The sequence below is a fragment of the Chiloscyllium punctatum genome, chromosome 5 (assembly GCF_047496795.1).
Source record: "Chiloscyllium punctatum isolate Juve2018m chromosome 5, sChiPun1.3, whole genome shotgun sequence".
Classification (NCBI taxonomy): Eukaryota; Metazoa; Chordata; class Chondrichthyes; order Orectolobiformes; family Hemiscylliidae; genus Chiloscyllium; species Chiloscyllium punctatum.
In genome coordinates, this window is record NC_092743.1 from 68,976,913 (window position 1) to 68,998,032 (window position 21,120).

The 21,120-nt window shown below is 42.3% G+C and overlaps 1 protein-coding gene across 3 annotated transcripts in view; it reads right to left on the minus strand.

Annotated features, from left to right (window-relative positions):
- Positions 1-21,120, minus strand: part of pcmtd1 (protein-L-isoaspartate (D-aspartate) O-methyltransferase domain containing 1) — an 83,735-nt gene that overhangs the window by 27,911 nt on the left and 34,704 nt on the right. The gene's annotated exons all lie outside the window — the stretch shown is intronic.

Below are 21,120 nucleotides of genomic sequence, written 5' to 3' on the forward strand. Positions count from 1 at the left end.
ACGTCTGGGGGGAAATTGCGGTCCTTGAAGGAGGCCATCTGGGTGGTACGGTTTTGGAATGGTCCTCCTGGGAGCAGATGCAGCGGAGACGAAGGAGTTGGGAACATGGGATGGTGTTTTTACAGGGGGCAGGGTGGGAGGAGGTGTAGTCTAGGTAGCTGTGGGAGTCTGTCGGTTTATAGTAAATGTCCGTGTCAATTCGATCACCCGAGATGGAAATAGAAAGGTCTAGGAAGGGGAGGGAGGAGTCTGAGACGGTCCAGGTGAATTTGAGGTCGGGGTGGAAGGTGTTGGTAAAGTGGATGAACTGTTCAACCTCCTCGTGGGAGCATGAGGCAGCGCCGATACAGTCATCGATGTAGCGGAGGAAAAGGTGGGGGGTGGGGCCAGTGTTGCTGTGGAAGATGGACTGTTCCACATCTCCTACGAAGAGGCAGGCATAGCTGGGGCGCATGCGGGTGCCCATGGCTACTCCTTTGGTTTGGAGGAAGTGGGAGGATTGGAAAGAGAAGTTGTTCAGGGTGAGGACCAGTTCAGTCAGTCGAAATAGAGTGTCAGTGGAAGGGTACTGGTTGGTATGATGGGAAAGGAAGAAGCATCGTGATGGGGGATGGAGGTGTACAGGGACTGGATGTCCATGGTGAAGTAAGGCGTTGGGGACCGGGGAAGCGAAAATCATGGAGGTGGTGGAGGGCGTGGGTGGTGTCTCAAACGTAGGTGGGGAGTTCTTGGACTAAGGGGGACAGGACCGTGTCAAGGTCTGCAAAGAGGAGTTCGGTGGGGCAGGAGCAGGCTGAGACAATTGGACGGCCGGGGCAGTCAGGTTTGTGGATTTTGGGCAGGAGGTAGAAGCGGGCGGTGCAGGGTTGTGGGACTATGAGGTTGGAAGCGGTGGATGGGAGATCCCCTGAGGTGATGAGGTTCTGGATGGTCTGGGAGATGATGGTTTGGTGGTGGGAGGTGGGGTCATGATCAAGGGGGCAGCAGGAGGAGGCGCCCTGTACACCTCCATCCCCCATCACGAAGGACTTAAAGCGCTCCGCTCCTTCCTTTCCCGCCGTACCAACCAGTACCCTTCCACCGACACCCTCCTTCGACTGACTGAACTGGTCCTCACCCGAAACAACTTCTCTTTCCAATCCTCCCACTTCCTCCAAACCAAAAGGAGTAGCCATGGGCACCCGCATGCGCCCCAGCTATGCCTGCCTCTTCGTAGGCCCAACACTTCAACTCCCCCTCCCACTCCACCAAGGATATGCAGGTCCTTGGATTCCTCCATCACCAGACCATGGCAACATAACGGTTGGAGGAAGAGCGCCTCATCTTCCGCCTGGGAACCCTCCAACCACAAGGGATGAACTCCGATTTCTCCAGTTTCCTCATTTCCCTCCCCCCACCTTGTCTCAGTCAAATCCCTCAAACTCAGCACCACCTTCCTAACCTGCAATCTTCTTCCTGACCTCATGGCCAATTCACCTGACCTGCACATCTTTGGAGTGTGGGAGGAAACCCACGCAGACACGGGGAGAATGTGCAAACTCCACACAGTCAGTCGCCTGAGGCGGGAATTGAACCCGGGTCTCTGGCGCTGTGAGGCAGCAGTGCTAACCACTGTGCCACCGTGACGCCCACAATCACCTGAAAAGTGCTGGCAGGGACTGTTTAAAAATGTGTGTTGGAAAGTGGCAAGAGAACAGACATTTCAGATGAACAAAACATAACTAAATGCACAAGTGGCCTAAAAAGGACATAGGTGCTCAACAATGGGCTACTTAAAAATTAATAAGAAATACTTGTCCATGTTTTAGAACGAGCTTATGCTGACTGTTTTTCTAATGAATACTTGAGAATATGTCAAACATTAACACCACTAACATGCAAACAGACAATTCAGTTTAACAGGTTTGGTCTCTCGTGCGTCTTTTCATTCTTGCAACTTCTCAGCGTAACCCTTTACTCCCTCCACCATGCTTGCTTCACTTCTCATTAAATGAATTTAAGATATTTACCACAACTACTCCATCAGTACAGGCACCATATTCTCAATGCTCTTTGGTGAATCCTTCCAAATTCCCTATAGATTTCTTGAAACCATAACTTTTCCCTCAGAAACAAAACACATTCTGTCTATGCCCATTCTAAGAACATCTAACAGTTTTAAAGATTCTATTAGCTGACATGTCAGTGTTTGGGAGGGTGAGTGGGGAGAGAAAGAGAGAAAAAGAGAAAGAGAGGAAGAGAAAGAGAGGAAAAGAGAAAGAGAGGAAAAGAGAAAGAGAGGAAAAGAGAAAGAGAGGAAAAGAGAAAGAGAGGAAGAGAAAGAGAGGAAGAGAAAGAGAGGAAGAGAAAGAGAGGAAGAGAAAGAGAGGAAGAGAAAGAGAGGAAGAGAAAGAGAGGAAGAGAAAGAGAGGAAGAGAAAGAGAGGAAGAGAAAGAGAGGAAGAGAAAGAGAGGAAGAGAAAGGGAGGAAGAGAAAGGGAGGAAGAGAAAGAGAGGAAGAGAAAGAGAGGAAGAGAAAGGGAGGAAGAGAAAGGGAGGAAGAGAAAGGGAGGAAGAGAAAGGGAGGAAGAGAAAGGGAGGAAGAGAAAGGGAGGAAGAGAAAGGGAGGAAGAGAAAGGGAGGAAGAGAAAGGGAGGAAGAGAAAGGGAGGAAGAGAAAGGGAGGAAGAGAAAGGGAGGAAGAGAAAGGGAGGAAGAGAAAGGGAGGAAGAGAAAGGGAGGAAGAGAAAGGGAGGAAGAGAAAGGGAGGAAGAGAAAGGGAGGAAGAGAAAGGGAGGAAGAGAAAGGGAGGAAGAGAAAGGGAGGAAGAGAAAGGGAGGAAGAGAAAGGGAGGAAGAGAAAGGGAGGAAGAGAAAGGGAGGAAGAGAAAGGGAGGAAGAGAAAGGGAGGAAGAGAAAGGGAGGAAGAGAAAGGGAGGAAGAGAAAGGGAGGAAGAGAAAGGGAGGAAGAGAAAGGGAGGAAGAGAAAGGGAGGAAGAGAAAGGGAGGAAGAGAAAGGGAGGAAGAGAAAGGGAGGAAGAGAAAGGGAGGAAGAGAAAGGGAGGAAGAGAAAGGGAGGAAGAGAAAGGGAGGAAGAGAAAGGGAGGAAGAGAAAGGGAGGAAGAGAAAGGGAGGAAGAGAAAGGGAGGAAGAGAAAGGGAGGAAGAGAAAGGGAGGAAGAGAAAGGGAGGAAGAGAAAGGGAGGAAGAGAAAGGGAGGAAGAGAAAGGGAGGAAGAGAAAGGGAGGAAGAGAAAGGGAGGAAGAGAAAGGGAGGAAGAGAAAGGGAGGAAGAGAAAGGGAGGAAGAGAAAGGGAGGAAGAGAAAGGGAGGAAGAGAAAGGGAGGAAGAGAAAGGGAGGAAGAGAAAGGGAGGAAGAGAAAGGGAGGAAGAGAAAGGGAGGAAGAGAAAGGGAGGAAGAGAAAGGGAGGAAGAGAAAGGGAGGAAGAGAAAGGGAGGAAGAGAAAGGGAGGAAGAGAAAGGGAGGAAGAGAAAGGGAGGAAGAGAAAGGGAGGAAGAGAAAGGGAGGAAGAGAAAGGGAGGAAGAGAAAGGGAGGAAGAGAAAGGGAGGAAGAGAAAGGGAGGAAGAGAAAGGGAGGAAGAGAAAGGGAGGAAGAGAAAGGGAGGGAGAGAAAGGGAGGGAGAGAAAGGGAGGGAGAGAAAGGGAGGGAGAGAAAGGGAGGGAGAAAGGGAGGAAGAAAGGAAGGAAGAGAAAGCGAACGGGAGAGTGAGTGCACGAGCGGGAGAATGAAGGCGAGAGAGATAAGAATGGGAGGGAGCGCGCACGAGAGAGATCACGCGTGAGAAAGAGAGAAAAGAACAGGAGGGAGAGCACAAGAGAGAGTGCGCGAAAGCGAATGAGAGAGAGATTAAGACAGAAAGAAAGTGAGCTGGGGGAGGGGAGGGGAGGGGAAGAGGGAGAGAGGGAAGAAATAAGTGAGAGAAACAAAGAGGGCAATAAAGACAGCGAGTGAGAAAGAGAGTGAGAGAAAGTGAGATTCATTCCTGATGAAGGACTCCTGCCCAAAACATCGATTTTCCTGCTCCTCTGATGTTGCCGGACCTGCTGTGCTTTTCCAGAATCCTATAAGTCTCTATGAGGTAACCCCTCATTCATCTGAACTCCAGCAAAAACATCCTAACCTAGTCAATCTTTCTTCATACGACAGTCCCACCATCCTGGAATCAGCCTGATAAATCTTCGAGAGCAAGAGCATCCTTCCTCAGAAAAGGATTCCAAAACTGCACACAGTATTCTACATGGGACCTCACCAAGGCCCTGTATAAAACTGCAACAACACGTCCCTGCTCCTTTATTAGGAGAGACTCATCTGGTTCATCAAAAAGGTACTGACTTACATATCATCAACTTTCTAAATTGTTTTTGCTACATCTTTGGACCCTCTATACTATTTTGCTGATTTGGCAACCAGAACTGTACAAAGAAATCCAAATGTGGCCTGAACAAGATTCTATTCAAGTTTAACATGACTTCTGCATTCTTCAAGTCTATTTCTCCAGACATATCCACCTGAGTTTCTTTATTTTTGTTAGAGACTGTGTTTGCATTTGCCACTTCCTTTGCTCCCTTGCCCAAATGAGTGCTAATTTTTCCTCTCAAATTACACTGAAAGGTAGGTCATTCGGTTCTTCAGGCCTGCGACACTTCCAATGTTGCCTGATCCAACTGTAACCACAAATCTGCTCCACATACCTTTCACCTTCCTGCTAAACAAGAACATAACCATCTGCCTTAAAAATATTCAAGGACTCTGCTTCCATCACTTTTCAGAGAGACATTTCTGAAGACACATGGCCCACAGAGGAGAAAGATAAAGTTTCTCTCATCCTGGTTAAAAATGAGCAATTCCCAATTTTATAAACAGTGATGCAAAATTCTAGATTCGCCCATTAAAGAAAACCCTTTCTGAATCTATCCTGGCAAGACCCCTCATGATTTTAAGACCATAAGACACATTCAGCCCATCGAGTCTGCTCCACCATTCAATCATGGCTGGTAAGTTTCTCAACCTCATTTTCCTGCTTTCTCCCTGTAATCCTTGATCCCTTTGACAATCAAGAACCTATTTCAGTGTCAAATAGGCTCAATGACCTGGCCTCCACACCCTTCTGTGGGACTGAACTGTGTGTTTCAAACAAGTTGCCTCTTACACTTCCAAATGCCAGTAGACACAAAGAAAGCCTGCCAAAGCTTTAACCCCTACTTTATGCTGGCTGTAGTGAAGACAGGTATCAAGACACTAGAATCAACCAGGGCAGGCAAGAATAACAAAAAGGAACAGAGGGAAATACTATTGTTAGGAACAGCTACAACACTATTTGGAAAGTGAGCTCTAAAAAGTGAATGTCATATCAATAGCAGTAAACCAATAAGTTCAAAAACGTTGGATTCTCCCCATAACCCCCCATTTAAAGAAATAAAAACATTAGGTATAAACACAAATTACAGAAATTAACAGCATCAAAGCAAACATGAAGTAAAAGTAGTATTCTCAGTTGCTATGAGTAGCATCACAGAAGATACTTCAGTATAAATTACTTGCTTGTGACTTATTGATCCATTACATCTTGCTGGTATAAAAAATTGTACTCTCTCTCATCACATTAAGTATTATAGGCAGCTGAATTTGGAAGCAAATCCATCTCAGTATTATGCTGCTGTAACAATACTTCACTAATGAGTTTACATAACTTCAATATTTTTCCCATGCAGCTAGAGCCACAGCACTCTTCATTATTCCAACATTGCATCTGTAATTTCGGAGACCACAATTTGCATGGTGTGGCAAGTGAAAAATCACATTTCTGTAGCTGTGCTCCAGTAATATCATGCTTCAAAAAAAGTAATTGTTCTTTATAAAATTTCACTTTAAGAATGAACTTTAAAATTGACTTCAGTTAGATGAGATTGTAGCTGAATATTGGGTTGCCTTCAAAGAGAAAATGGTTTGGATTCGGTCAAGGTATACTCCCTTTTTGAGGAGGAGGGTAGGACAAACAACTCCAGAACTTCTTGAATGAAAAAGGAAATAGAAACTTAGTTAAAGAAACAAGAGTCCACTATGGACAGATGTAAAAAGGTAGAAAATACAATTGAGAAGAAAGCTGAACATAAAATGTCACAACAGAGTTAAAGAAGCAAATAAATGTGATAAAGAAAAAAAAGTTATAAAAACAAAAAAGACCAGCAGCTAACAAAAAGCCAAATCACAAAATCTTCTATTGGGTCAGAGAAATTAAAAGGATGGTAATAGTAGGATCAACTAGGGACCAAGGAGGTGATTCACACACATGGTGACAAGGGCATGGCTGAAGTGTTGAATGAATACTTAATCTACAAAGCAGATGCTACCAAGGCCATGGTGACAAAGGACAAAAATGTGTCGTGAGAGTGTTCAGAATTGATGAGGAGACAGCACTGGATGAATTGCTGGCACTTAAGAGTTAACAAGGCACCAAGACCAGATGAGGTGCATTCAGGAATACTGAAAGAAGAGACAGTCTGTGAAAATTGTAGAGGCACTAGTGATATTTTTAAGTCTTCCCTGGACTCAGCAATGGTGCTAGTGGACTGCAGTAGCGCAAACATCATGCCTATGTTTGAAAAAGATTGCAAACAGAAGTCTGAAGAGTTTAACTTTGGTTGCATGGAGCCTTCCAGAAAGATTATTTTTGGATCAAATTAGTAATTGCATGGATGAATGTAGGCTAATTAGGGAGATCCTACGGTATTAAGTGAAGACCATGTTTAACTAACTTACGAGATCCTTCAAAAGATGTAACAGAAGGCTGATGAGGCCGTTGCTGTTGATGTGGTGTACATAGTCTTCCAAAAGGCATTTGACATAGTGCCATACAATAGTCTTCTCAGAAATGATACAGCTCAGCAGCCAGAAGTAACATGATATAAAATTGGCTAAAGTAATAGGAAATAGTAATGCTTAACAGATATTTTCAGGCTGGAGAAAGATTTGTAGTAGAATTTATCACAGTTCACTATTAGGACCCTTGCTCAAATGATTAGATTAGATTAGGTTCGCGACAGCGTGAAAACAGGCCCTTCAGCCCAACAAGTCAACACCGACCCTCCGAAGAGTAACCCATCCAGACTCATTCGCCTACGTTTACCCCTGACAGATGGACCTAACACTATGGGCAATTTAGCATGGCCAAATCACCTAACCTGCACAACTTTTAGTATGTGGGAGGAAACTGGAGCACCCGGAGGAAACCAATGCAGACACGGGGAAAATGTGCAAATTCCACACAGGCAGTCACCCCAGGCCAGAATTGAACTCTGGTCCCTGGCGCTGAGAGGCAGCAGTGCTAACCAATGAACCACGTGCCACCCTATTACCTAGATCTTAACCTTAGAGCACAGGGGATAACTTCAAAGTTTGCAGATGATAGAAATCCGTAAACATGAGGCGAAGAGTGTACAGTATCAAAAGGACAATGACAACTTTGTGGTGGAGGAGAAAACAAGTGGCAAGTGAAGTTCAATGCAATGACATGAGAAGGGTTACATTTTCATAAAAAGCCCGTGGATAGGTAGCATAAAATTTGGGTGTAGTCTAAAGGGCGAGTAGGAGCAAGGACACAGAGGTGCATAATGAATTAAAAGGCAGCAGGACAGGTGGAGACTGCAATCAATAAATCATATAATATTCTAGGTTTTATTAATACATGCATAAAAGTACAAGAGCAGGGAGATTATACAAACTTACACAATACACTGACTAGACCTCAGCTGGAATATTGTGTACCCCACAATACTGGACACCATACCTGAGGAAGGATGTGAAAGCATTAGGGAGACTGCAGAAGAGGTTTAGGATAGTAGTTCTAGGGATTAGAAAACTCAGTTATGAAGATGGATTTGAAAAATTGGAGCGGTTTTTCTTGGAAATGAGAAGGTTGAAATGAGATTTTTGAAGTTTTCAAAATTATGAGGGATCTGGATAGAGCAGACAGGTAGAAACCATTCCCGCTCAAAGAGGATCAGGAATGAGACACTGATTAAAAAGGTTTTGCAATGAGAGAGAAAGGCTTATAATGCAACAGGTGGTGTGGGTTGCCTCGAAATCAGGTGCCACATTTTATCAAAACATTCAAGCATTATATAATTACATAAATAGAAATATTGTGCAAGGCTTCAGGGAAAGGGCAGAAGAATGGCACAAAATCATGGTGCACATTTGAAGAGCCAATGGGCCAGTCTGTCCTTCTTCTGCACCATTACATATTCTGTGACTCTGTAACAGAATGGCCTCACACCTTCATGTGTGTATACATATATTAGACTTGGAGAAATTGCCAGAAAGATAACTGGAGCCCGAAAGAGTTTAAATTCAGAGGAAATATTATATTCTCTTGAAATGTTAAGGATAGGATCAAGATGCTTATCTATAAAGTCATAAAGTCTCAATTCTACATGTCAAATAAGCCAGGTCAATTTACATCTAGCAAGAAAAAAGGCTCAATTAAATCTCTGATGTGCAAGGTGCATTTTTAACATCATATCGAAAGTTAACGACCAATGGAGTCATCCATTTTGGGCAAACTTGCTCAAGCTAATCAAGCTCCACTGACTTGGGTATATCCCTAAAAATATGCAATTTGAGGTGGTAGATAATGCCAAAAACCTAGCAGTGAAATCCATTTCAATGATGCTGCCAAAAGAGACAAAGCTCAGAAGATTAAATCACAATAAGTGGGAAACTCTAGCTGAAGATCAAATGAAACTGGTAATATGAACTTTTGGCAGGAATTTGCCACCACAATAACACATGCCTTCAGACTACCCAAACATACTTCAGCCCTTCAAACAAAAGGTTATTGTGAAAAATAAATTTCTGGTTGGCAAAGCATAACAAGCACGATGTGACAAAGGTCAGTGCTGGAGCCTTGGCTGTTTGATTACAGTTTATATAAATGAATAATAACGTTTAAAAGACATTTGGATAAGTACATGAATAGGAAAAGTTTGTAGGGATATGAGCCAGGAGCAGGCAGGTGGGACTAGTTTAGGTTGGGATTAGGTGCAGCATGGATTGATTGGATGAAGGGTCTGTTTCCATGCTCTCTGACTCTGAGCTTGAATAAAGGAATGGAAGACCCTTTTGTTAAAGTTTGCTACCAACACAAAGATAGGTAGAAAAACAAAAGGTGTGAAGTGTACAGCGGAAGCCACAATGACTATAGGTAGGTTTGTGGGCAAAGATCTTCCAATGACATAATATGGGAAAATGTGAAATTGTCAACTTTTTTTTAAGTGAAAAAAAGATTGATCTAAATTGTGAGAAATTGCAGAGCTCTGAGCTGCAGAGAAATTTGGATGCAAGAATCACCATGCCTACATGTAGTTAAAGCAAGTAGTAAGAAAAGTTAATAGAATGTTCTTGTTTATTGCAATGGTGACTAAATAGAAAGTAGAAAGGTGATGCTTCTGTTGTGCAGCATATGCCTGACACATCTGACGTAATTTATACTGGAATGGCTTTCGTATTTAAGGAAGGATACAAATATGTTGGAAGTATTTCAAAAAAAAGGTGATCTTACAAAGGCAAGTTAAGCAGCAGTATGACATTTATCAGGGGCACAGCTCAAATGGTTTTCCCATAAAGTTCATGAGGATTTGAATACCTGCTTGGGGATGAGGGAAACTGCGTTACCTTACCAATTTTTTAAAACCATACTTCTCCACAGAAAAGGCACTGATTTTTCAAATGAAGAAATTCTGTCCCCCACCTGGCAAATTCAAATCAACTTCAGCATCTCTCTCTCTCTGCTGAGTACTGTTTGATATCATAATCAATGAGAACCATGAGCCATTGATGTTCCACAAGAACATATTCACAGAACAGCAGAGCAGCAATACAGATTAACAGATATTGGGCATTGCTTCAGGGAAGCATTTTTGCCATTGGATGTGATGTGCCACCTTCTTGAATGACTATAGTCCACTTTGTGTAGGATTGCTGAAAAGGAAAGCACCAGAAGGACTCAGAAAAGACAAATATCGTAATCCTACCAGCAGGCAAAGGGCGCATGACTGTCATCCTGAACAGAACACAATACGTTGAAAAACCAAACTCGTGACCAACAGGTGGCGATGGACCCAACTCCACAGCTAGAAAACCATATTACAGCATCCGAGGAAACTACACAAGACAGGTGAAATTAACAAGTCAGACCTCCAAAAGAATGAAACCCGAAGGATCCAACACACCCAGTTACTTCGGATTACCAAATGTACATAAACAAAGAGCCCCCTCAGACCCATGGCCTCACATCGACATACAGACTAGAAAGGAACTGCAACACCTAGTAGAAGACTCAAAGCAATGCATCTACTCTACCCAGGAATCCCTGAACATCAAAAATGCCAAAGTAAAGGACGACAAGGTCATGGTTTCCTTCGATGTGACGGTCTTATTCACATCAGGAAGCATCATCCTAGCCAAAGAAACACTGACCTCACTGCTAGGACACAAACACTTGACAGAACAAACTATCAGCAAAGACAGCATCCTCAGACAAGTAGACATGTGTCTCACAACCTACTTCACCTTCAACGACAAGACCTACAAACAAATCAATGGGACACCTATGGGATCACCGATATCAGAACTCTTCGCAGAAGCAGTCATGCCCATGATCCAGCTCAAGCTTTCGGTCAGCTATGTGGATGATACCTTTGTCATCACACAACACAACAAATTAGAAGAAACCCACAAACACATAAACAACATCCTTACTGGTACAAAGCTCACCAAAAAGAGGAAAAGAACAACAACAGATTCCCCTTCCTAGACGTCATGGTAGAATGCAAAGCCAATGGAGCGCTAGAGACCAGCATCTATAGGAAAGCCACACACACTGATTCAGATACTCAACTACAGGAGCAAATCATCCCAAATGGAGCTGCATTCGGATATTATTTAAACGAGCTGCAGCACCCAGGAACTAAGAGAAGCCAATGAAAAACAGTTATACAATGTGTTCAGGAACAACAGGTACCCGATAAACACAGCCGCCAATTCCTATGCAACAGACCTAAACAAAAAGGCACAACACACCCTGCCATTCATTAAAGACATCTCAGATGACGACCAAACTATTTTGGCCCTTCGGCATCATGGTTGCCCACAAACCTACTACCATACAAACAGTTCCTGATTATTTTAAAGGACCCTGCACCAACGTCATATACAAAACCAGAATCAATGTCATATCCAAAATACCCTGCAAGGACTGCAGCAAACATGACATTACACAAACTGGCAGAAAACCAGCCACCAGGATACAGCAGCACCAACTAGCCACCAAAAAACATGACCAACTATCCATACCCAGAGTTGAAGAGGGACACCAGCTCGAGTGGGACAATACATCCATCCTGGGACAGGTTAAACAAAAACACACATGGGAATTCCTATAGCTCTGGCATTCAAACCAGAACTCATTAACAAACATATAGATTTGAACCCCAATTACCAACCTCTCAGAAAAAAAACTTGAAGTGATATCACCCACCATAACAGACCAAGGCACATAAATAGCAAGTGGGACAGAACACCAGCATTTCCATTGGAGGCTCATTGATGATGTTACCTAGCATGGTGACAAAATGTCTGAAAACAAATCTTCCAGCTCAGCGAGTAAACTTACAACCGGAGCTAAAAATCTTCTCCAAAATTGCATAATCACTGGTGTGATCCAGCTGGAGCAACTAAATATATATATTTTTTTCCTGTGTTGTACTTTCTATGCAACACTAGTACGTCGGAGCAATCTTGTAATGAGCTGATTTAGATGTCAAAGGTACTTACATTGACTAAATGTCATTAGCATTGAGGGTTTGATTAGATAAAGTCAAGTTCCAAGAAATAAAAAAAACTGCTGAAAGGACAAGTACATAACACTGATATACTACCGAATTAAAATTAATTTTCACTTCAGTATTTCATAATTTTAGAATGGCTATAATTCAGAAGGAGGACATTTGACAAGTTGGGTTTGTGCTGGCTCCCCGAAGGAAATATTCACCAAGTGCCACACTCTGGCCTTCTCCCTGTAGCTCTTACCATGATCAAGGGTCTAAGTGTTACAGACATTTTAAAATTCAAAGTTCAAATGTTGCTTTTTGGAAAGGGGCTGCCAGCTCCAAAGAGACCCCACCATCAAGGATATATTTCCCTCCCCTATCAGCGTTCCGAAAAGACCACTCCCTTCGCGACTCCCTCATCAGGTCCACACCCCCCACCAAGCCAACCTTCACTCCCGGCACCTTGCAAGAAATGCAAAACTTGTGCCCACACCTCCCCCCTCACTTCCCTCCAAAGCCCCAAGGGATTCTTCCATATCCGTCACAAATTCACCTGCACTTCCACACACATCATTTACTGCATCTGCTGCACCCGATGTGGCCTCCTCGACATTGGGGAGACAGGCCGCCTACTTGTGAAACATTTCAGAACACCTCTGGGACACCCACACCAACCGACCCGTGGCTCAACACTTCAACTCCCCCCTCCCACTCCACCAAGGACATGCAGGTCCTTGGCCTCCTCAATCACTAGACCATGGCAACATGACGACTGGAGGAAGAGCATCTCATCTTCCGGCTAGGAGCCCTCCAACCACAAGGGATGAATGCAGATTTCTCATTTCCCCTCCCCCCACCTTATCTCAGTCCCAACCCTCGGACTCAGCACTGCCTTCTTGACCTACGATGTTCTTCTCGACCTCTCCGCCCCCACCCCCTCTCCAGCCTATCACCCTCACCTTAACCTCCTTCCACCTATCGCATTCCCAATGCCCCTCCCCCAAGTTCCCTCCTCCCTTCCTTTTATCTTAGCCTGCTTGGCACACCCTTCTCATTCCTGAAGAAGGGCTTATGCCCGAAACGCCGATTCTCCTGCTCCTTGGATGCTGCCTGACCTGCTGCGCTTTTCCAGCAACACATTTTTCAGCAGGGGCTGATAAAGCCAAAAATGGAAATTACGTGGCTACATGGAGAGACAGACCCATAAATGTCTCACAAAGATGCAAAGGGAACGTCAAACAATAATCCTTCAAAAGGATAAAGACTTAAGTCAAAGCAGACTGGATTATGAGATCTTGTGCATATAAAAATAACAATGAACTGATGACATGAAACAGCAAGCCACTCCTTGCATATTCCATCCCAATCTTCACAAATTCCATGTGTTTTTTCTTTGTGGAGTACACAAAGGGCAGGGGTTAAAAAAGCCAGTTCAATTCTACTGGAGTGCACTTATTAGACAAGTGGGATAACATAGCTGTGTACGGCAGCCTGGGTTCAAGTGTTAGTATGCTGTGAAGGTCACAGTTAAAGAATAATCCTCCAATCACCCATATGTTGCAGGTAAAGGGATTCTCTTATTCAGACCACTACAAGTCAACCAGCTAGCAAGCCTGATAAAACGAAGAGGATAAAAAAAAAAGGACTCTCTCTCTAAATACTGGAATTCAGTCATGGTCAAAGGAATAAGAATATCAAAATCGCAACCGACCTGCGAAACTAAGAATCTTAAAATCAACTATTCAACTACAACATCAACAGTAACTAACTGCGCATCCACTACACCGCTCCTCTCACCCCACCCCCCCCCCCCCACCTCCCAGCAACAGTTTGTGGATTATTTTAAGTGGCAGTCTGAACTGAGAAGAGACACAAAGAGCAGCTCAGACTAAGACTTTTACGCCTGACAGAAAAGCAAGATCACTCTCTCTCTCCCTGCCTGGGTGGAAGAATTTCAAGTATTTCATAAAAAGAATAGAAACCCTCTAACTCAAACCTAACTCCAACTGACTAGCTACGAAATTGAAAATCCCTGCAGCTGACAAAAGAATGGTATCATTGCCAAAATCCAAAATAAAACTGTGAAAGTCACTTACTCTCACTTATTTTGGTTTGGACACTGATCGACAGACTTTGTGACATTTTACTTATATTTTGCACTCAGAATTCTTAAAGTAACACCCTTTTCTTGTCTGCCCTATTTGTGAATGAATGTGCGCATATATAGCTTTAAAAGGTGTGCAGTTAAGTTTACATATTAGTAATTAACAATATGTTTTTAGCCACATTTATTCCAACAAACCTATCCTTTAACTTTTCTTTTGATTCTTATTCATGGATTATAACTAGGTTTGAATGAGTGAGTGTCTTTTATCTTCAATATTGGTCACTGCTGGACATAAACCATCCCAGAGATTAAATGTCATTTTTGACACTGGCAACAGCTCATGGGTTAGGAGGGGCTTGATTTCCAACACACTATTCCCTCAAGCCAAGACAAAACCCAAGTTGAGGTCATGGTTTGTCCTGGAACCAACAGTTCTAAAATGTATATTAATAAGATCACCACATTCTGGGCCACTCCAAGAATGTCAGGCAAGACAGGAAAATCACAGCTAGCGCAGTAGGAAAAAGTTTAAATACTTTGAGAAACGGCGACCAATTCTGAAACAGAAGTATACTTTATACTGCACTAGCAAAGACTAGTGGAATCGGAAAGCTCTTCCTCCAAAAGGCTTTACATCAATTCAAAATTTCACGATTGAGATCAGAGAGATGTTTTCTCAGTCATAGTATTGGGCAATGTGGCAGACAGATGGAGTAGAAGTACAAATCAATCTTGACATTGATAACCAAAAGATTCTAGAGAAAATGAGTAGCTTACCTATGCTCCTGGTTAAACCTGAAAATAGCCAAGATCAATATCCTCAGCCTTAGTGGAATGGCAGAAATAAGGATGATGACAGTGTACTCTCATGCTAGCCCTTCTGTAGCAAACAGAATTCAGTAAGCAATAGGTTGGCATTGAGAGGGCTGCAGTTGACAGCTGGTACTTCTGAGTTTAAAAGATGAGGCTTGCCTTAATCTCGGAGATATAAGGTTGTAATACTTCAACCAGAAACACGGCAGCCTACAAGAATAGGTTTCGTATTGGAGTAAGTGCCAAAGGTTGATGCTAAAGGCAACATAGTAGGCAAGGGTATGCACAAGAGGAATATGTGACTATTTATAGAAACATTTCTATAAATATATAAATATTTAACTGTACTTGCTGTACTAAAGTAATATCTTCATCTAGTCACATTTGTTCCAATTGATTAATAGAATAAACATGCATATACATTTAAAATGATGCACATGCTTAATTGCTCAAGAACACAAAGCTGTGTTAAAACTTTTGTCACAGATATCTTTAATTACACTCAGAAAATGTTGCCTCAGTTAGCTGCTAATTGCTTCCACATAGCATTAGAAAGCTGTAAGAGCACCAAATCCAGGTTGTCACCAATGCAGAAACTAAGTGAACAAGTTTTTTTGGATGTACTATTGACATTGTGAAGTGAAGATTAATTATGTAATAGAGACCTTCCAGTGGTTAAATCAAAACATTCCAAAAATCTTCCTTGGAATCGGTATCACAATCTGGTTGATAGTGTGAACTACACTGTACATTAAAACCCAAGGATGTTTGGGTAACTAGAGTCATCAGAAGCCATTGGCATAGCAGGGATCTCATGTAAAGTAACCATAGCATCCCTACAGTGTGGAAACAGGCCATTTGGCTCAACAAGTCCATACTGACCCTCCAAAAAGAGTATCCACCCAGACCCTACTCTATTGCTCTACATTTCCTCTGACTAATGCACTTAACCCACACAACCCTGAACACTATGGCCAATTTACCTAACCTGCACACAGTTGGACTGTGGGAGGAAACCCATTCAGACACGGGGAGAAAGTGTAAACGCGACACAGACAGTTGACCTAGGCTAGAATCAAACCAGAAGATAAAATGCTGGAAAATCTCAGCAGGTCTGGCAGCATCTGTAAGGAGAGAAAAGAGCTGACGTTTTGAGTCTAACTGATCCTTTGTCAAAGCTTTGACAAAGGGTCAGTTAGACTCAAAATGTCAGCTCTTTTCTCTCCTTACAGATGCTGCCAGACCTGCTGAGATTTTCCAGCATTTTCTCTTTTGGTTTCAGATTCCAATATCCGCAGTAATTAGCTTTTTATTAGAATCAAACCCACATCCCTTGCGCTGTGAGGCAGTAGTGCTAACCACTGAGCCTTTTGCTTTTTAAGTTCACCATTGAGTTGTGAACAATGCAGATTGGTGGTGCATTTGTTAGTCTCACAAGACAATGGATCTGCATATAGGAAGTCTTGCTTCGATCTTTGTTGGTACAGCAGTACCTGTTGTGGCTGTTGAGGCCCACATGGGAGTGTCAGTCTCAGCTACAGCAACGGCACTTGAAGGCGCTGTTCTCCAGTGTTGGCTTGGTGCTGCTTTTTCAGCGTGTGTGCTTTTCTTAAGCAGCAAGCCTCAGCGTCTCTTCTCCTCTTTTCAGACCTCTGCGTAATTCCAGCCTCCAGCATGAGCGATCGCTTGAAATGACCTCCCACCTCTTGGAGGGGTGGGTGGAGCATTACTCTGAACTCTACTCTAAAGAAAACAGCTTCTTGCACAGCACACTAGATGCTGTGGAATGCCTGCCTGTCATGGAGGAACTGGATGCACTGCCAACTGCCGAAGAGCTGAGCAAAGCAATAGCCAGCCAGGATTGGATGACATTCTACCAGGAGGTCATCAAGTGCACAAAGGGCAACCTACTAAACCACTTGCATGAACTATTGTGCCAGTGCTCGGAAGAACAAGGAGTGCCACAAGACAAGACATGAGAGACTACAACATTGTCACCCTATTAAAGAACCAAGGGGACAGAAGCGACTGTAACAACTACAGGGGAATTTCTTTGCTGAGCATCGTTGAGAAGATCTTCACCAGCGTGGTCCTGAACAGACTGCAGAAAATCACCGAAAGGGTATATTCAGCATCGCAGTGCAGTGTCAGTTCAGAATGCTCCATAATAGACATGAACTTCTCCCTTCGATAGCTACAAGAGAAACGCAGAGAGCAAAGACAACCAGGCTACGTCACCTTCATTGCCTTTATGGAGGCCTTCGGCCTTGTGAGCAGAAATTGCCTCTTCAAAATCCTCACTAGGCTTGGTTGCCCCCGAGGTTCCTCAGCATAGTTCAGTTATTCCACATAGATATGAAGGGTATCGTTCAGGTTGATGGCTTTTCTTCGGAGGCCTTCAACATTTGTAGTGGTATGAAGTCGGGCTACGTGCTTGCCCCCACCCTGTTAATCATCTTCTTTGCAGTCATACTGGTGCAATGCTGATAAGATAAGCATTTTTACAGTATGTTTTTCAAATAACATGCATTCACATGAACTGATACACTAGCTAATCTGGCACCACAAACACAGGGAAATTCAGTATGAAAAACCATATTATTAATTTCACGAGCCTTGTTCAAGCTACTTGAATAGAAATTTAGAGTTGCATCAACTTTAAGCGCTCCTAGAATACAGGAGATCAGTGGAAGTGGATTGCAAATCCGAGATAACTCTGCTGTAGGTTCTACATGACATATTAGGTATCTTTAAAATCCTCAGTTGGTCCTGCTTGGTTTCTTCCTGATATTACTAAGATAGATGCAACACCAAAAGGAAAGTTGAGAGTAAACTAGAAGGTCAATAGCTGTTATACTTAAAAACAAATCACAGAATCACTGTAGGTACTGTTCCAATAACATCTAAGTTGCTCTCATCAGCTAAAGCTACCTGTAGTTATTATTAGAGGAAAGTAAGCACTTCTGAAAATTGAAACAAAGCAGTGGTTTAGGACAGGGGGAAAGGAAAAAGGCTCAAGAAAATCACAATGAAAACCAGAAGGTAAAAAACCTGGCAGTGGCTCTAAACGCCCAGTCTCTTTCTTCATAGAACCTGAACTAAGCCACAAGGAAATTAAAAAATATCTTTCTTCTGAAAGCAGCACCAAACTTCAGTGTAATTTAAAGCATTCACTATACTCAGAAAGCTTCCAGTCAAAAGTCTTGGTTAACCTTATAAACAACCATTGGTAATCTAATACAAATCAAAAACTCAAAAGTTCAGAGTATAACACAGTGGTCACAAGAAACTCTAAGAAAGAAAATTGGGTAAAGAATGAATAAGAGCTGAAAATGTGTAGCTGGAAAAGCGCAGGTCAGGCAGCATCCAAGGAGAAAGAGAATCGACGTTTTGGGCATGAACCCTTCTTCAGGATCTGCATCTGCAGTCCTCACTTTCTCCTAAAGAATGAATAACTCTATTCTCAAATAAATTTGTCTGAAAAAGAGTGACTTTCATTACACAAGGTGATTCTGAAGAGACCTCTGTCACCCCTACGTGTAACCAATTACACAATAAATAATTTCAGCCACACAGGCTAGAAGTAAGAAGTATATTTTGCACAGAATTGTTTTGTATTGTTAACTAGCTTTTAAGGGGCAAAAACAGAATTTACCCAATCAACAAGCAAATGGTTGAAAAAAATCGAATGCAACCCAAACTCTAAATACTTCACTCAAACCAAATAAGTTCATCTTTATCCCACTGAAGAAATTCACTTGGAATAATGTGCTTTTTTGCAAATATATTATCTACGTTCAATTTAAAACCTTTTAAATGCTATGATGCACTAATCCATCTCTCTTTGGACAAAATTTGGATTTATATAGATTTTTAAAAATACAATCCAAAGGTGCTCCATAACAGCATTATAAAACAGAGCCTGGTACAAAATTACATAAAGGAAGTATTAGGTCAGAGATTCAAACACAGACCTCTCTGACTAAGCTCGAAGGTAAAAGTAGGAATTTTAAAAAAGGGTGAGTAAGGCAGAAAGGCGCAAGCAGGGAATTCCAGAACTTCGGGCCAAGACAACTTAAATCATTAAAGTATATTCCAAATTGTAATTACTGCATGACAGAATTAAAGACATTGCAGAGGGCTGAGGGGTTGGAGATGATTGCACAGATAAGGTCCAGACCATAAAAGAATTTAAGTACAAGGATGACAATTCTTAAAATCAAAATGCTATTTGACTGGGAGCCAGACAAGTCCAAGCACACTGTTTGGATGCAGACAGAATTTTGTATGGCCTCAAACCAATGAAAGGCAGAATTGGGGGTGATCAACCGGGAGTCTGTTTTCAAAATACGGAAGTCTAGACGCAATGAAGCTATGGATGAAGGTTTCAGAAATAGATGATACTACAATGACATTTTTTTAGATTAGATTAGATTACTTACAGTGTGGAAACAGGCCCTTCGGCCCAACAAGTCCACACCGCCCTGCCGAAGTGCAACCCACCCATATCTCTACATTTACCCCCTACCTAACACTAAGGCAATTTAGCATGGCCAATTTACCTGACCTGCACATCTTTGGACTGTGGGAGGAAACCGGAGCACCCGGAGGAAACCCACGCAGACACGGGGAGGACGTGCAAACTCCACACAGTCAGTCGCCTGAGGCGGGAATTGAACCCGGGTCTCTGGCGCTGTGAGGCAACAGTGCTAACCACTGTGTCACTGTGCCGCCCACAGTTTTGCAGAGGAAGGGAGACGTTGAGTGATGTTAGAGAGGTAGAGATAATGGTCTTTCATTTTGACAAACTCATTAAACCAGAACTAAACTTCAAAACAAGTGCCAAATATTTTAAGCAAGGCATAAAAGCATTTTAGATTTCTAGCTGCACCATTTGTTGTCAGTGTAAATATCAGGAGGAAATAAAATCTTAGACATTGCAGCATTGCTACTTCTGTTAATGACTAGTTATTACTGTTATGCTATCATCTTCACATATTTCACAATTACTCATTTCAAAATGCAATTAATTTTACATTGAAAATAAAGCTTTGAAAAACACATTTTTCGTACCTTTTAGCAGAATGAAAATGTCAAAAAGCAGCCTAAAGTACAAGTTGCAAAAATGCAATTAATGCCCATTAAAGTATATTTAATAGTCAGAATTTTCATAATAGTATCAAAACTTTTTTTTTAAAAATCAGGACAATATTATTCACATTAAAAAAATGCTTGCCTGACATCTAACTAGTTCCAGTATTTCCTGTATATACTTCAATGTTATTTTTCCATAGCGGCCATTATTCTTTCCCCTGTTGTAATTACATTGAAAAGACTTGCATGGTTACTGTGAGATGAACACCATAGGTCAATAGTTACATCCAAACAGTTTCATAGAGAGACTGGTAAAAGCAAACCCCTTAATTATAGAAGCAGGACACAGCAAATTCTGCTTAATTTAAATGGAAGGTATATTAACTGACTAACATTATGAAATTATACTCTGCCAACCCACCAAGACTTTAACACAAAACTCTATATATCTATAATAGAACCAACAATATACAGATCAGTGAGTATTATAAAACTTATAATGTGCATAAACTGAGTTTTCTATACATGAAATAACTAGACTACTGCACAACTGTTAATACAGAAATTGCTCGGCAAAAGATTACAGCAGTTTATCCTTCTACTACCTCAGTATTTGTATGAGAAGAAAATAGTTGCTGTCCAATCAAAGCAACTAATAATGATTAAATATTCTATAAAATCCAGATCAGGCAAGGAAACCCCATCTAGTTAGGAACCATGGGTCCAAAGTTACCCATCTATCCCTTGTCTCACAATTGCTCATACACTGCACCCAAAATATATTCTTCATCAATTTATTATGACGACTTTCTTAAATTTGCTTCAAAATTCTTCAGTTCCCACCAATTCTTTTTTAAACAAAGGCATTTTTAAAATATTGTTTTTTGGTGAAGAACACACTGCCCCAGAATCCTGAAGAAGTGGGGGAGGGGTGGTAGCATTCCAGGATATCATGGATATCCCACTCAATGCACCAGCAGGTGGTGCAAGTTCTCTACTTTAGCACTTAAAAGTATAAAGAACTGCAAAGCAAAATCATAGAATCTCTGCAGTGTGGAAACAGGCCCTTCAGCTCAACAAATCCATACCGACCCTCCGAAGAGTAACCCAACCAGACCTATTCCCCTACTCTATTATCCTATATGTTTCCCTGATTGATGCACCTAACCTACACATCCCTGAACACTATGGGCAATGTGGCATTGCCAATTCAACTAACCTGCACATCTGTGGATTGTGGGAGCAAACTGGGGACATGCAGACACTGGGAGAATGGGCAAA